General features: G+C 53.9%; 1 pseudogene across 1 annotated transcript; it reads left to right on the top strand.

Moving 5' to 3' along the window:
• Positions 1-11960: 11960 nt before the first annotated feature.
• On the top strand, positions 11961-15150 carry LOC149862386 (immunoglobulin heavy variable 4-59 pseudogene; annotated as a pseudogene). Its single transcript, XR_016443189.1, has 3 exons — positions 11961-12047; positions 12132-12431; positions 15047-15150. The product of XR_016443189.1 is annotated as an immunoglobulin heavy variable 4-59 pseudogene (transcript).
• The last annotated feature ends 366 nt before the right edge of the window (positions 15151-15516 follow it).

Here is a 15516-nt window from a genome sequence, read left to right as displayed (position 1 = left end):
GGGTGTTATAGGGTGAAGACCCTTCCACTAGCCATCCGTACCTCTTGTATTTCTCTATTAATGGCTTGAGTCCAGCTCTGGCCGCTCGGCTGAGTGGGTACTGCTTTACCCGAACGGGCCCCTCCCCATCCTTGAGTACGATCCTTACCGGGGAGACGAACTTAGCTCGCGCAGGGGTTCCATCAGCCCATACTGAGGGGTTTACTCCAGTCATGTGATCTTCTGGACTTACTGCAGGGCGTCAGTCCTCCAGGAGAGCCATCTGATAGTTCGAGCTCTGCTTGACAGGTAGCTGGACCACCATCTGATCGTCTCTGAAAAAGATTTCAGCTTGCAATTTTGTGAGGAAGTCCCGCCCAAGGAGTGCAACCGGGCAACTTGGAGAATACACAAAGGAGTGCTCGAGCAAATGGTTTCCCACCTTGGTGAGGAGTGGTTTACAAACAGGGAGTCGAGTTTGCATTCCCTCAATCCCTTCTACAAGTACATGCTGTTCACTAGTTCCTGCACAGGGGGGTTTTTCTGGAATCATTGAAAATGTAGCCCCAGTATCCACCAAGGCTTCAAAGTTTTTGCCACCAACCCTAATGGTTACCATGGGATCTTCTCGGGCTCCAACCCGAAGGGTAGTGGTCTTAGATCCCTGTCCCCTTCATTCTGAATCCTCACCCTTGTCTTCTGCCCGCATAAGGTGACCTCTCGGTTCCCCCTCTCTCTTCTCCTTCAACTTCGGGCATTCCCTCTTCCAGTGTCCTTTCTCCTTGCAATAAGCACAAACATCTGCTCCCACTCTTTCTCCCTTCCTCTTCTGTATCCCAGCCTTTCCAGGGTTCCCTCCAGTTATAGCAGCTGCTAGTGCTGCCATCTGTCGCTGAGCCTTTTTATCCTCCTTGCGCTCCTGCACTTGCTCACGATTCCCATACACCTTATATGCAATTTCCACCAGCTCTGAAATCGGTTTCCCAGCACCTCCCTCAGTTTTCTGTAACTTCTTACGGATATCAGCAGCAGATTGACCAATGAACATAAGATTTACCATGCGCTGGTTATCTGGGGCTTCTGGATCCAGATCCGAAAACCTGCGAAACGCCTCATACAGCCTCCCAAGGAAAGCTGAGGGATCCTCCTCTCTTCCCTGTCTCACCTCATACAATTTAGACAGATTGGTAATCCGAGGCACTGCCTTTCCCATTGCTTCCACTATAATTCCCAAATACCGTGCACTCAGCTCTCTGCCCTCTGCAGTATGATTGTCCCATCCCGGCTTTTCTACCGGGTAGGTATCACGCAGAGTACGACCAGCAGCACCCTCTGACTCAACTCTGGTTGCCGCAATACGCTCTGCTGTACCTAACACTAATCTCCTCTCCTCCGGGGTTAGGAGGGTCTGGAGCATCATCTGGACATCAGCCCAAGTGGGTCGATGAGTCTGCCCAATAGATCGAAACAAATCCCTCATCTTTTCAGGGTCTTCACGAAAAGAGGGGCTCTGATTTTTCCAGTTAAATAAATCTGAAGTGCTAAATGGGGTGTAGACAAAAGTTGCAGTGCCTCCTTCCCCAATAACCTCTCGCATCGGACAGTTCAACACCGGCTGTGACTCTACAGGCTTGCGCAAATAATAACCCTTATTTCCTGATTCAGATGAGGCACTTGGCTGAGGCTCACACTCTAACTCATTAGGTATGCATTGGTACGCCGGTGGTGGTCTCTCTAAGGGAGGGGGCGGTGGTGCAGAAGGACTGGATGCCGAGGAGGCGTCTGACTCATCTTCGCTACCCGACAGGGCAACCGGAGCACGGGTCCGGTACTCAGCCAATTCAGAATCTCCCCCCTCATTAGACTCAGGTAGTACAGGCGGCCCCCCCCGAGCCTTTTTCTTAACAAGCATCACATGAGACTTTACTAAGTAATTCTTAATCCAAGGTGGCTGATTTTGAACCACCCACAACCAACAATCAATATAAGGAAACTGATTCCAATACCCATTTTGCATAACAATTTCATGGATAGCTATCACTTCTTTTAGCACAAAGGATCCTTTCGGGGTCCAGTGGACCCCAAATGTTGGCCACTCGAGTTGACAAAACTTAATTAAATCATCTTTTTTTCATTTTTATTCCATAATCGGCCGGCCTTGCAAATTTATTAAAATGACGTAATAAGACTTTTAGAATGGTATCAATATTGTTTTCTACACGAGAGCTACTCGTACCCATTTGCCCACAAAAATGCGCCCAATGCACACCAAATACCAAAAAGATCTCAACAAGAGATGATTTACAATGAGAGCTAAGCCTAGAATTTCTCAGCAAACTTACACATCCTTTGTTTTAGATCCGTACACCAGATTAGGCAAAGGGAATTCGTATACTCACTCAGATACCCCAGAGATCTCGATCCAAATTCCAAAGTGTGTCTGCCTCTCCAGAAACTCAGAATTTACATAGGATACTTCCTTTAACTTCCCGGATATCTAGACTTAAACCTCAAATACCAGGGTGAGTCCAAAGTCGGCTCGGTGTGCACAAATCCCTGGTACTGGAGGTGCTCTGTCACTGAATTCTGGGGTAGTCCTCGAGAAGCCCCACGTCGGGCGCCAATTGTTGAATCAAAAAAAATCGTGGTTCGTTTCTCGGGAGGTGGAAAAAAAACTTTCAACTTCAGACACACTTTATTAGCAATACAAAAGGTATATATTTGCAAATAGGGTCAGAGGGAGAAGACAAAAGATCAAATCCCTCTGCCCCCGAGCATAATCATTAGCAGGCTTTTATCCCCTCTCTCCTGACCACGTGTGCAGAAGGAGGAATTTTTACAACTCATTTCCGGTTCATACAAACATATATGTAAACATGTTGCTTCATACGTCCCATGTGCATTATAATTAACTACTTAAGTATGCGGGGCGGGTAGGCTTAATATGCATTAGGTTATAACGCGTGCGTGGATGGGACTCAAGGTTACTCAAGGTTCATCCTGAAGGCAAAAATGGCATTTGCTCTTATCTTAGCCTTAGGAATTTGGGGTCATAAAAGAAAGTGTGATTTAGTGTGACAAAGAGATAGTAAATTTGCAGGACAGAGAGGGAGTGATGCCTTAGTACAAAGGGCCTTTTGGTGGCTTTTCCCTTCAATTTCCACCCCCCCCCCCTTCCCTCTCCCATTAAGGAGACAAGGATGGGTAGCAGCTGTGTTTTTTTTTTTTTTTTTTTCTAAATCTGCTATTGATAATGCATTTTTAATAATATTTCTAACACTGACATGCATTATGCTGCTTATACAACTGGAATTGCAACAGTGCTGGGTGCTTTTCAAAGCACACAGCACTGTAGCACTTGTAAGTGTAGAAATGCCCAAAAAGAGTGTTAAAGGCTGTGCGAGTTCTTACCAACTACATCCCCTGATAGACCTGCCCAGGTTATCGTAGCTAGGGAGCATCTCCCAGGGGAGCAGGCCAGGAGACTGAGCACATCTGCTCTCCTACAAATGAATTACTCTGGAGATATACAGAGGCCTTGAAGAGACTTTGGGACACAATTTCTGATGAAATCAGGACCCCTTGGGCAGACATCTTAAGCACTTCCAAGTACAAGAGGCTGAAGGCATTTGTAAAGCAGGTGTTTCAGCTGTTTTACACACATACACAGCCCAGTCTCATCCCACATGGGACTCTTAACACCCCCAGGGGCTACAGACAGGGTGGGATTGCCAGCCTGGGGATACCAGGGGCTGCGAGGATCTGGGGCTCCACTCCCCAAGGAGGCTTGGCTGACTCCAGAGATGATCCATAATCCCTCGCTCTGAGCCTGCAGCTGTGCTTCCCCTGGAGTCCCTGCCTCACATCCAATGAAACTACCTGCGGCTACCAAAAAATTTGGCACCTGTGAATAGTTAGCCCAGGTTTTGAAGCCTCCCAGGGAAGATGGGGATCACCTTCCCCATCAGGGCCCCCTGGGTGCCTGGTAGAGGAGAGCAGCCCCTGCAGGTGGATTTCTACCCCCCACCCCAAACCATTTCCTTCCATGGGATGTCCCATCCCAATGCTGAGCCCAACCAAGGCTGGTTCCTCTCCATTCAGCCCCAGCCCTGCAGCTTCCCCAGCTGCCCAGTGCACCCACTCCTTGTCTGGACCTGCCTGCTGGGGCAGGGGGGAGACTCCAGGCTTTCCCTCACACCAGACAAGAGGTTGGTGTCTGAGCTACAAGTGACAAGGACAGCATCAGGGAGACAGGGACTATGGGAGCACAAATCTGACAGCTCCCCAGGGATTTTACCAGCAGAGGAAAAGTCATTCTGTCACATGAAGTGCTCCTTAGGAGACCAGGTCAGAGCCTGGACAAAAAAGGATGGCAATTCTGCCCTGAGATCTAAGATCCATCCCAGCATCTTTCCTTGCACCATCTCTCTGCCAAGCAGCTACCAAGCCCAGGTCGGGACCCCCAGAGCCCTGCCTGCCCCTCCAGTGCTGCCGGGCTCCAACTCCAGGGGATCTCCCTGAGCTCAGGCCCCGTCACATGAACCCTCTCTGGGAAAAGGTCCAACGGGGACCGAGGGTGAGTCCATTATTGGGGTGGTGGCAGCTACGTTACCCCCAGGCTAGCAAGTGTGCTCCAGGAAGGGGTCAGTCAGAAGTAGAGCGCCCCTAGGGAGGCATTCAGAGCCGGGAAGGTGGGCGGGTGCAGGGAGATGGGTGGCTCAACACAGGAGCACCCTCTACTGGTGCCACAAAGGCCCTTATCAAACCCCTAGAGTCTTCCCATCTCGGGACTACATAAGACCAGTTCCCTCAGCCTCTCCTCAGAAGTCACATGTCCCTGTCCCCAAACCATTTTCATTGCTCTCACGACAAGAGACATGTTTCGATGGGATGGGCTCCACCTTTCCCCTAAAGGTAAGCGGGTGTTCTCTTCTAGGTTGGCGGACCTCTGGCAGGCTTTCAACTAGGCTCATTGGGGGAAGGGGAAGTTGAGGGCAGAGGAAACATTGGACTGCCAGACCACGCAACACCCACAACTACACCCCAGCCCAGACCAACGAGTGAATCAAATAAACAGGTAAGCGACAGGGGCCAGAGCAACACTGGGACTAGGGGGTCAGTACACGCATCCACAGGAGGCCTCAAATGCCTCTACACAAATGCTCATAGTATGGGAGCAGGAGGAACTCACCCTTCTGCTAGCTGACACCAGCCCGGACATAGTGGGGATCACTGAAACGTGGTGGGACTCAATGCATGACTGGGCGGTAAATGTCAAGGGCTATAGGCTGTACAGGAGGGACAGGATAGGAAGGGGAGGTGGGGGCGTGGCACTATATATCAAGGATGAATACACATCCTCGTCAATTAGCAAGGAGTCAGAGGGAGGCCACTCTGAAGTGCTTTGGGTTAGAGTACAAGGCGGACGAGGGGAAAGAGATTTAATGGTGGGGGTCTACTACAGCTCTCCCAACCAGGAGGAAGAGCTTGACCAGGAATTCTTCGGTCAGCTCCCAGAGGTAGTGAAGGCTAAGGATGTGGTAGTCATGGGGGACCTGAACTTCTCAGACATCTCCTGGGAAGAGCAGTCAGCCAGGTCTGACTGCTCACGTAGGTTCTTGGCCAGAGTGCAGGACCTCCATCTAACCCAGGAGGTGCACAGCCCCACCAGGGGGGATGCCTTGTTGGACCTAGTGCTGGCCACGGGTGATGACCTGGTGAGGGGGCTGCGGGTGCTCAACCACCTGGGTGACAGCGATCATCGCCTGCTGGAATTCACCATCCAGCGCAAGGTGGCAAAGGCATGCAGTAAGGCAGCAGCCCTAGATTTCAGGAGGGCAAACTTCAATGAGCTAAGGAAGGTAGTTGGGGAGGCACTGAGGTCCCAGAGGGGAGGGGAGCCAGGTGTCCCAGGCAAGTGGTCACTCCTTAAGGAGACGATCCTCCAAGCCCAAAGGAAGGTAATCCCGACGAGGATCAAAGGAAGCAGGAGGGCACAAAAGCCTCCATGGCTCACCAAAAGCATCCGGGAAAGTCTCCTTGCTAAAAGGGAGGCGTACACCCAATGGAAGGGAGAGGTCAGCACCAGGGATGACTATACTGCAGTCGCTCGGTGATGTAGGGGGGCAGTCAGGAAGGCCAAGGCAGAGATGGAACTGGGACTAGCTTCCCAGATCAAGGACAATAAGAAGTCCTTCTTTAAATACATAGGGGGTAAAAAGAAGGTTCCAGGTAATGTGGGACCCCTGCAGGAAGCTTTGGGAAATTTGGTCATCACACCAGATGAAAAAGCTAACATGTTTAACCATTTCTTTGCCTCTGTCTTCCACAGCAGGGACCAAAACAGTCACCTCCCTGCTGGGCCCCCCTCGGGCCCCGGGGGAGGCACACCTGGGCCAAGGGTTAGTGAGGAACTAGTTAGGGAGCTTCTGGAGGGACAGGATGTATTCAAGTCAGCCGGTCTGGATGATCTCCACCCCAGAGTGCTGAGGGAATTGGCCAAAGTCATTGCATTTCCCCTGGCAAGGCTTTACAAGCACTTGTGGTGCTCTGGTGTGGTGCCAGAGGACTGGAAGAGGGCCAATGTGGTTCCCATCTTCAAAAAGGGGAAGAAGGAGGACCCGGGAAACTATAGGTCAGTCAGTCTTACCTCAATCCTAGGCAAGCTGTTTGAGAAAATTATTCTGGCACACATCCACGAGGGGCCAGCAGCAGACTGCATGCTTAGGGGCAACCAACACAGGTTCATCAGTGGCAGGTCCTGTCAGACCAACCTGGTGGCCTTTTACGATCAGATCACCAAATCATTAGATGCAGGGGTAGCAGTGGACATAGCCTTCCTGGACTTTGGGAAGGCTTTTGACACTGTCTCTCACCCCGTTCTCATTAAGAAACTGGGGGACTGTGGTGTCGACACCCACACAGTCAAATGGGTTGCCAACTGGCTGGAGGGCCGCACCCAGAGGGTGGTAGTGGATGTGTCCTTCTCAACCTGGAAGGACGTGGGCAGTGGGGTTCCGCAGGGCTCGGTCCTCGGGCCCGCACTGTTCAACATCTTCATCAGTGATTTGGACAAGGGGGTAAAAAGCACCCTGTTCAAATTTGCTGATGACACTAAGATGTGGGGGGATGTGGGCACACTGGAAGGAAGCAACAGGCTACAAATGGACCTAGACAGGTTACCAGGGTGGGCGGATGAGAATAGGATGGGATTCAACACAGGCAAGTGCTAAGTGATGCACCTCAGGAGGAACAACCGGCACCATATCTACAGGCTGGGGAACTCCCCTCTTGTCAGCACAGAGGCAGAAAAGCATCTTGCAGTCATCATTGATGCCAGCAGTGTGGGGAGGCAGTCAGGAAGGCCAACCGCACCTTGTCATGCATCCACAGATGCATCTCGAGCAGGTCCAAGGCGGTGATCCTCCCCCTCTATGCAGCACTGGTCAGGCCACAGCTGGAGTACTGCGTCCAGTTCTGGGCACCACACTTCAAGAGGGTTGTCGACAGCATGGAGAGGGTCCATTGGAGGGCCACTCGTATGATCAGGGGACAGTAGGGCCAGCCCTATGAAGAGAGGCTATGGGACCTGAACCTGTTCAGCCTCCAAAAGAGAAGGCTGAGGGGGGATTAGTGGCCTGTTATAAACTAGTTGTGGGGGGGGGGGGGGGGGGAAATCAGCAGGCATTGGAGGAGTCTTCCCCCTCCCTCCCCGAGCACTGCCAGGAGTGACCAGGAATAACAGTTACCAGCTGGCAGAGGGTAGATTCAGACTAGACATCAGGAGGCGTGACTTCATGGTCAGGGCAGCTAGCATCTGGAACCAACTTCCAAGAGAAGTGGTGCAGGCTCCTACCCTGGGGGTTTTTAAGGTGAGGTTAGATGAACACCTTGCTGGGGTCGTTTGACCCCAGTACTCTTTCATGCCATGGCAGGGGGTCAGACTAGATAATCTACTCAGGTCCCTTCCGACCCTAGAAACTATGGACTCTCCAACTTGTCCACATCCTTTCTGTAGTGGGGGGCCCAAAACTGGACACAGGACTCCAGATGTGGCCTCACCAGTGCAGACTAGAATGGCTAATGATTGAGCCATTCATCTCCTTGGCAACAAGGACACACTGTTCACTCATATCCAGCTTATTCTCCACTGTAATGCCCACATCCTTTTCTCCAGAGCAGTGTCAGTCCCCAGGCTGTAGTGATGCATTTAAAAGTGACCAAAAGTGTCAGAGAAACAATTAACACTGAGGAGTTCACAGTTTTCAGCCACAGATGGCTGAGATTTGCAAGGTGGAGGTCTCTAAACCCAAATCCCTTTTCCATGTGTCACCTATTGCATCCATCATGCTACTGAAATTTTGGACATCCAGGCTCACCTGCACATTTGGCCTGGAGAGAGGGCTCCACTTCACCAATTCCTAGAGTTCACCTCATCACAGCTGCCCTCTTATTCTTTTCAAGTCTCTTATTTTATGTCTTGCCTCAGGTCAAAGTATCCAAAGCAGTACCAAACTCCATGTACCACACAGAGCACAGGTGTTCAGCTCTGCGTGGTGCTACCACTGGCATCCTACTTCCCACACTCTTCAGTTTTGGGCTGCAGACACTCCCAAATCCATGGCAGACATCATATGTGCAGGACCCAAACCCAGAGACTCCTCACCCGTAGTCCACCCCACTCCCCTGGCTATGCTAGTGCCCCTCACTCCCAACCCACAGCTCCCCAACCCTGATAGTGCCCCTCACTCCTGACATGTAGCCCTTCAGGGCAAGCTCGTGGCCCTCATTCCTGACCCAAAGTCCCCTGACCCCATCACTCTTGACCAACAGCCCCCTCCCCCTCCGCCCGTCTGGTGAGGACCCCCAGCTCCCCCATTCTGCCCATGCCAGAGAGCAGCGGTTCCAGTGGCACCAGCTCATGTGGGATGTGGCAGAACAAGTGTTGCTGTGCCTTGGCCTGGAGGGATGAGGAGAGGCCTGTGACACTCCTCGGACTAGCCAGGGGCTTCTGTGGCACCCCAGATGGCTTTGGCATGCCTCCCCCTGCCAGGTAGACAGCATCTCACAGCCTCCTGACCCCTGTGACCATGGGCCGCTCAGGTCCCCACCACCCTCAAAGCTCTCCCCCATGTACTTCCCCCACTGGAGGTGCAGGTGCCTTGCCCTCACCCTCAACTTAGAGCTGTGCAGATCCTCAAGCTCCAGGTGTCACAGGGGGAGGCATCTCCACCACCACAAGCAGCAGCTGCTCTGGCTGAGCTCTGGGACCTGATTGTAAGAGCTGTGATTGCCCATTAAAGCAGGGAAGCTTGGAGCCCATCACAGCCTGGAGGAGGGTGGGGGAAGGGCTCCACTGACACCCCTACCTTTTGTCTAGCCCCTGCCCCCAACACCCTTATACTCACACACAGCTTCATCCTGATGCACCATCACTGGCCCCTTCAGCTCCACTTGCAAGATGATTCCCAGCCTCCACCAGGCACAGCACACTGTGCTCACACATGACAACTTAGCTTTCCAAAGCAGGACTGCCTCCAAATGGCAGGGGTTCTTGGGGGTTGGGATCCCTCCGACTGGAGCCCTTTAAACTTGGGTGAAGAGGCAGGGGTGGGAAGGGGAGCTGGAGCCCACGTCTCCAGGGAGCATCTGCATGACTCTCAGAGAAGGTCAGTCCCTGGCTAAACCAATGGCACCCAGGGGAGAACAACCCATTTCAGAAAGGAGTGTGCACCCTGCTTCCATGGAGCAGGGCATGCAAATAGCCCCCAGCTTTGTCTGCCAAATGTCTGAGGGCTCCCACCTGCTCCTGCAGCTCCCACCATGAGAACCCCACTCGGGACAGCCCCAGTGTCCCGGCAACATAAGTCTGACCCTCAGAAGAGCTCCCTCCAGAGCTGGGAACATGACCCCCAACTACTTTTTGCTCTTGTAGCCTTCAGAGGTTGGCCGTCCCCTTCAGGGCACCAGACAGACAAGCCCCCAGTTTGGTCTCAGTCTCACAGGCTGCCAGCAGGGATTTCATGGTTTCTTTCATTGCAGGTGTCCTCTCTGAGATCCAGCTGGTGGAGTCTGGAGGGGCAGTGAGGAAGCCTGGGGACTCTCTGCACCTCTCCTGCAAAGACTTGGGGTTCACCTTCAGTGACATCTGGATGGCCTGGGCCCGGCAAGCCCCCTGGGAAGGGGCTGCAGTGGGTTGGGGAAATCATTGGGAACTCAAATACCATCAACTATGCACCAGCAGTGAAAGGGAGATTCACCATCTCCACAGACAGCACCCAAAACCTGCTGTTCCCGCAGATGAGCGGCCGGAGCCCCGGGGACACTGCCCGGTATTACTGTGCAAGCTACACAGCGAGAAAAAGCCCCTCTGAGCCCAGGCAAAACCTGTCAGGGCCATTTCATAGCCTGGTCCAGCAGGTGGTGATGACAGGACATGCTTTGTAGCAGGGGAAAGGACAGGGTAGGGCCCTGGAAATCTCCGTCTTCTTTAGTCTCCACTGGTCGCTGCTGCTGCTCACATGCTGGACAGCCCAGAGGCAGCAGTGGCAAACACTGCCTGGTGCGGCAAGTGCAGGGACCACAACTGCTGCTGCCACCATGCACACCACCAACAGGTGAGCCCGGAGCCAGCCCAGGGCCCAGTCTGGCTGTGGTGGGAGGGGAGGGGGAAGGGTTACAAGCTGGCGCTGAGCGCAGGGAAAAGTGCCCTGTGCTACAGCCATTTGCAGCCCTCCAGCAGCTCCCTGTGCCTGCTCAGGACAGCCCAGCAAGGATGCAGCAGGAAGCAGCGACTACCAGGCGGGGGAAGGGCCGCTTCCCCCCCACGCTCAGCACCAGCTTGTTCTCTGCTGGTGAGCAGGGGTGGGGGCTGCATGCTGCCTCCCACCTGTACCACGGGGCTGCACAGCTCTGGGAGTGAGCAGGTGCACGGGGCCCACACAGGTGTCCTGGGGCCAGAGCAGGGCAGCAGGAGTGTGGGGTCCCAGCCATCAGGACTCGGTGGAGCCAGGTCAGCTCCCCCCTCGTCCTGCTGGTGCAACCCAGCGTGGCTCCACAGACCGCTGCCAGCCTGTGCCCTACTCTGGGCCCACCAGTGCTGGCCCCAAGACACTGGTCCCAGGACCTTAACCAGGGGGCAGGGCATCTGTCAAGGGGCAGGGAGACCTATACTGCCCTCAACAGCCTGCCAAAACTGGGTAAGCCACCCTCCACTGGGAATAAATTGCCCACCCATGGGTTAAGTGCACCTGGGGAAGTGATTAAGGCCCTTGTTAACCCTCCCTGCCCTCTGCCCTGCCCCTTCCCTACCCCAGCCAGACCTGGATGGGGCATGTTTCTCCATTCCAGCTGTTCCTCACAGGCACATCTTGATTGTCCAGCAAGGATCCCCCATCTCTCAGCCCTGCCCAGCACAGACTCAGCGCAGTGATGACCCTCCTGAGGAAAGTCCCTGCAGCAGAGACCTAAGGCAAGACCAACCTATCACCATCAGGTCTTGGGAACTCCATATGGGGGATTGAGGTCACTCCTTTGCCCAAACCACCCCCCGGGGGGGGGGGGGTCACAGGGGCCCAAAGGAGGAGAGGGAGAAGGGATAATGACCCAGAATAAAAGCTGGGACTGAGGGCAAGAGGCCCCTGGGGTCACATGCCACCTCCACCAGCCCCTGGAGGCAGCAGCAGGATGGCCTGGAGCCCTGGGGCCAGAGCAGGGCTCAGCAAGGGGCTGCCACTAACAGGGCTGAAGGGTTTGCTCTGCAGCAGCCAGTCAGCAGCTGGGCCCTGGCACCAGGAGGGTGAAGGAGGAGGGAGGAAAACCACAAGTACATGCGCGCACACACACACACACACACACACACACACGCCTCTTACCATCTGTCCCAGGCCAAGCCCCAGCACACGCCCTCTATGCAAATCCCAACCCAACTCCTTGCTCAAGTAGCTGCCCTGGGGTGCTCAGAGCCACTGCCCCCAGGAGCTGAGCTTCCCTCCCAGGCTCTGGTCTCCCCTCCTGCAACACCATGACAGCCCTGCTCTGTCCCCTGCTCCTCCTGGCCCTGGTCCCAGGTGAGTGCTGGGGGAGCTGCAGGAAGTGGCAGAAACTGGGGAGTTTTGTCTTGGTGGATGCTGACTGATCCCTGTTTTTTTCAGGCATCCAGTCCCAGATCCAGCTCCAGGAGTCTGGCCCAGGAGTGGTGAAGCCTGCGGAGACCCTCAGCCTGACCTGCACCGTCACTGGTGGCACTGTCACTAGCAGTTACTACTGGAGCTGGATCCGGCAGGCTCCTGGCAAAGGGCTGGAGTGGATGGGGGGGTGGATTGGTAGCACATACTACAACCCAGCTTTCCAGAACAGAATCACCATCTCCGTGGACTCCTCCAACACCAAGTACTACCTGCGGCTCAGCTCCCTGACACCTGCAGACACCGCCACGTATTACTGTGCCAGAAGCACAGTGACACAGAGCAGGGCAGGGGCTGCACAAAAAGGGGAAGCGGATTCTTAACAGGCAGCCCTGGCAATCTCCCATCTGAGACAGAGAAAGCAAGAGACATGCACAAAGTACAAGAATAAGAGACACGCACATACGGGAAGCCAAGTCCCTGGACCTCTGAGAGAGGACCCTGCAGAGCCCAGGCACCTCCATGCACACTGCACCTGCACCAATCGCTGAGCTGCTTGTGCACAACCAAGGGCAGTTTTCCAAGGCATCTACTGAGCTCCCCTCAGGCCTGAGCATCACTGGGGCTTACAGCACTGCCCATGGGACTGACCCCGCTTGAGCTGACAGCAGGGCAGGAGTAAGGCAAGGTCTCAAAGGGAAATTCTTAGCATCTTGCTCCCTGCTGGAGTCTGAAGGACATAATGAAAAGCCCAGAGACTCTATGAAAGCCTTCTGCAAAGCTTCTGGGTTTCCCTTCTGCTCACACATCACTGTCATGCCACAGACACCCCTAATACAGACTTCTACCCTCTCCCTGTACCTGACCCATCTCCTCTAGTCACTCCTCCCATAGCAACTTCCCCCATGACAGCCCATTCAACCACATAGTCCCCAGCTCCCAGCCCCTCCAAGACTGTGTCCATGGGAGGGCAGAGGGCTGCCCCCTTCCCCTTCACCCCAGAGATGCAAGCTGCTGGCAGGTAGGGACTGGGGCAGCTCACCCAAGGGGCTGGGGATGCTCAGAAATGTTGTGCACTTCCCCCCAGAGAAAGCCTGACCAGGAGCCCCCTTTCAGGGGGAGGCTCTGAGCAGGCCTGACACCTGCACGGGGAGCTGACAATACACATCTCCGTCTGCGCACAGGCCTCGGGGAATCTAGGTTCCATTTTACCCTTGTCACCTCATCTCAGGCTGAGGCTGGCATTGCACAGCATCCAAAGGAGCATTTCTTTGGTTCAGTCAAGTTTTTCTACTTCAAAAGGTCACAGATCCACAGGGTGGCACCAAATGTTCACATCTGTAATGATACAGAGTTACTAGAAGCCAGCACTTAGGTCTCCCCATCCTCCGCTCCACAAAGGAGAGATGTTGGAAGGATGTGGGGATCTCTGATGCTAATGCCCTTTTCCATCAATGCCACTGCAGTGTCCAGCTGTTCAACAGTGGAAAGGCTGGGTGGCATGTGTGTGTAGAGGGTTTAGACCCTAAGTGTCCAACTCACTGGCAGAGTCTGCTCTAGTTCATGAGAACAATTATTTAGTGACAGACAGCTTGTCCCCCACCATCTCCTCAGCCTTCATAGGGTCTTATCAAGCTGCACCAGTGGATTCCCACCCTCACTTAGCACATCTGGAAATTGGGCAAGTGCCAAGACAGAGAATAAAAATGCAGGATATGGACAGAGGGACACCAAAACCTGTTTTAGTCACAGAGCAAATGATGCAGTCTCCCTCTCTCCAGATACCCATCATGGCCAAGAAAAACCGTCTCCAGTTCCCTCTATGAGTACAACACAATCCCTGCTCATTTCACACTCTCTGGTAGACTAAGAACACCCTCATTTCCCCAGTTATTCCCATACTGTGATGCTACAGGCATAGGGCAGCACAGGGCTGCAGCACTGCCCAGCACATGCAGCCACCCCGCAACAGAGACGCAGGAAACCTGCATGGGTAGAGATAAGCACAGAGGACCAACTGCTCAAGTGAGGAAAGGCAGGATTTTATCTTCCCTTTTCCCTCATTCCTCTATTTTACCAGGGCAAAGTTAAATGTTCGTCACCATGACAACTGGTTTCCCAGACAGTAAGCCAATGCACTACATTTAAGCGTCACACCCTGAGATCCTCTTTCCCCACACAGGTCTCTTTCCCCCTTTGGCAGGTCTGGTGCTGCAGTGAGACGAGCACTCTCAGCCCTTCCCTCTCCTCCGCCAGCCCCACACTTCCCAACACGGCTGTGTTTGCAAATGTATGCTCTGGGGGGATCACTCCCTCTGCTCCAGAAAAAAAGTCACCTTTCAAATAAACCAAGCCCCGCTCATCCCCCGCACCCCAGATTCTGGGGCTCAGTCTATTGGCTGTAACATAAAACAGCATGGACCAATCCCTCACTGAGACCGGTGAGACGACACCAGGGAGGAGTTGTTCCCTGGGAGGGAAGGGAAGGTCCAGAGCTTGGAAGGATTCACCTTGACAACTCCTGGGTCATAGACACTTTCCATAATGCCTCTAGGTCTTTATTGGCTTCTCCAGGTTCCCAAACCCCTTGCCTTTCACAGTAGTCAATAGACAGATGGACGTTGTGTTCAGTGAGGTCAGCAGAAAGGGCCCTTATAAAACAAGCTCATGCAAATCGTGTGACCCAATTTCCTGCTTGACACCTGGAAGTGTCCTCATTAAGCACCAGCCCTGGCTCTGGGTGCTCCAGTGTCTCCTCAGACCTGCCACCTCCTTTCTCTTGGGGATACCAGGCATTTGTCAGAAGGGCCATGACACCAGCACTGGCTTTGCTCATCCTGCTGGCAACTCCCCTGGGTTAGTGGCCAATGGGACTTAGGGCAGGGGAAGCAGAAATAGGGGGTGGGTCCACTAGGCATAATGCCTGTTCATTTCTCCATTAGGTGTCCTGTCCCAGATCACGCTGAAGGAGCCTGGCCCTGGGGTAATGAAGCCCGGAGAGACGGTGCAGCCTGACCTGCACCGTGTCTGGATTCTCTCTCACTAGCGATGCTGTGAGCTGGGCTCGGGAGGCAGCAGGGAAAGGGCTGCAGTGGGTTAGTGCTTCCACCACCCCAGATAGCTCCAACTATAACAGTGCTCTCCAAAGCCGCCTCACCATCAGCAGAGACCCCTCCAGCAGCCAGGTTCACCTATGCCTCACTGGGCTCCAGCCTGCAGACACAGCCCGATATTACTGTGCCAAACACACAGTGAATAAAAACTCACAAGATCCTGCACAGAAACCAGCCCTGGAGGAACCACCTGACTGTGTGAGCAGTGGGTTGCAGCTATCTGGGGTGGTGGAAGCACTAACTATAACAGCGCTCTCCAAAGCCACCTCACCATCAGCAGAGACATCTCCAGCCCAGGA

Source organism: Crocodylus siamensis, chromosome 6, assembly GCF_052110815.1.
Source record: "Crocodylus siamensis isolate JL-2025a chromosome 6, ASM5211081v1, whole genome shotgun sequence".
In the NCBI taxonomy this organism is placed as follows: Eukaryota; Metazoa; Chordata; order Crocodylia; family Crocodylidae; genus Crocodylus; species Crocodylus siamensis.
The sequence above is the reverse complement of the archived record's forward strand: the minus strand, read 5'-3'. Positions and strand labels throughout refer to the sequence as shown.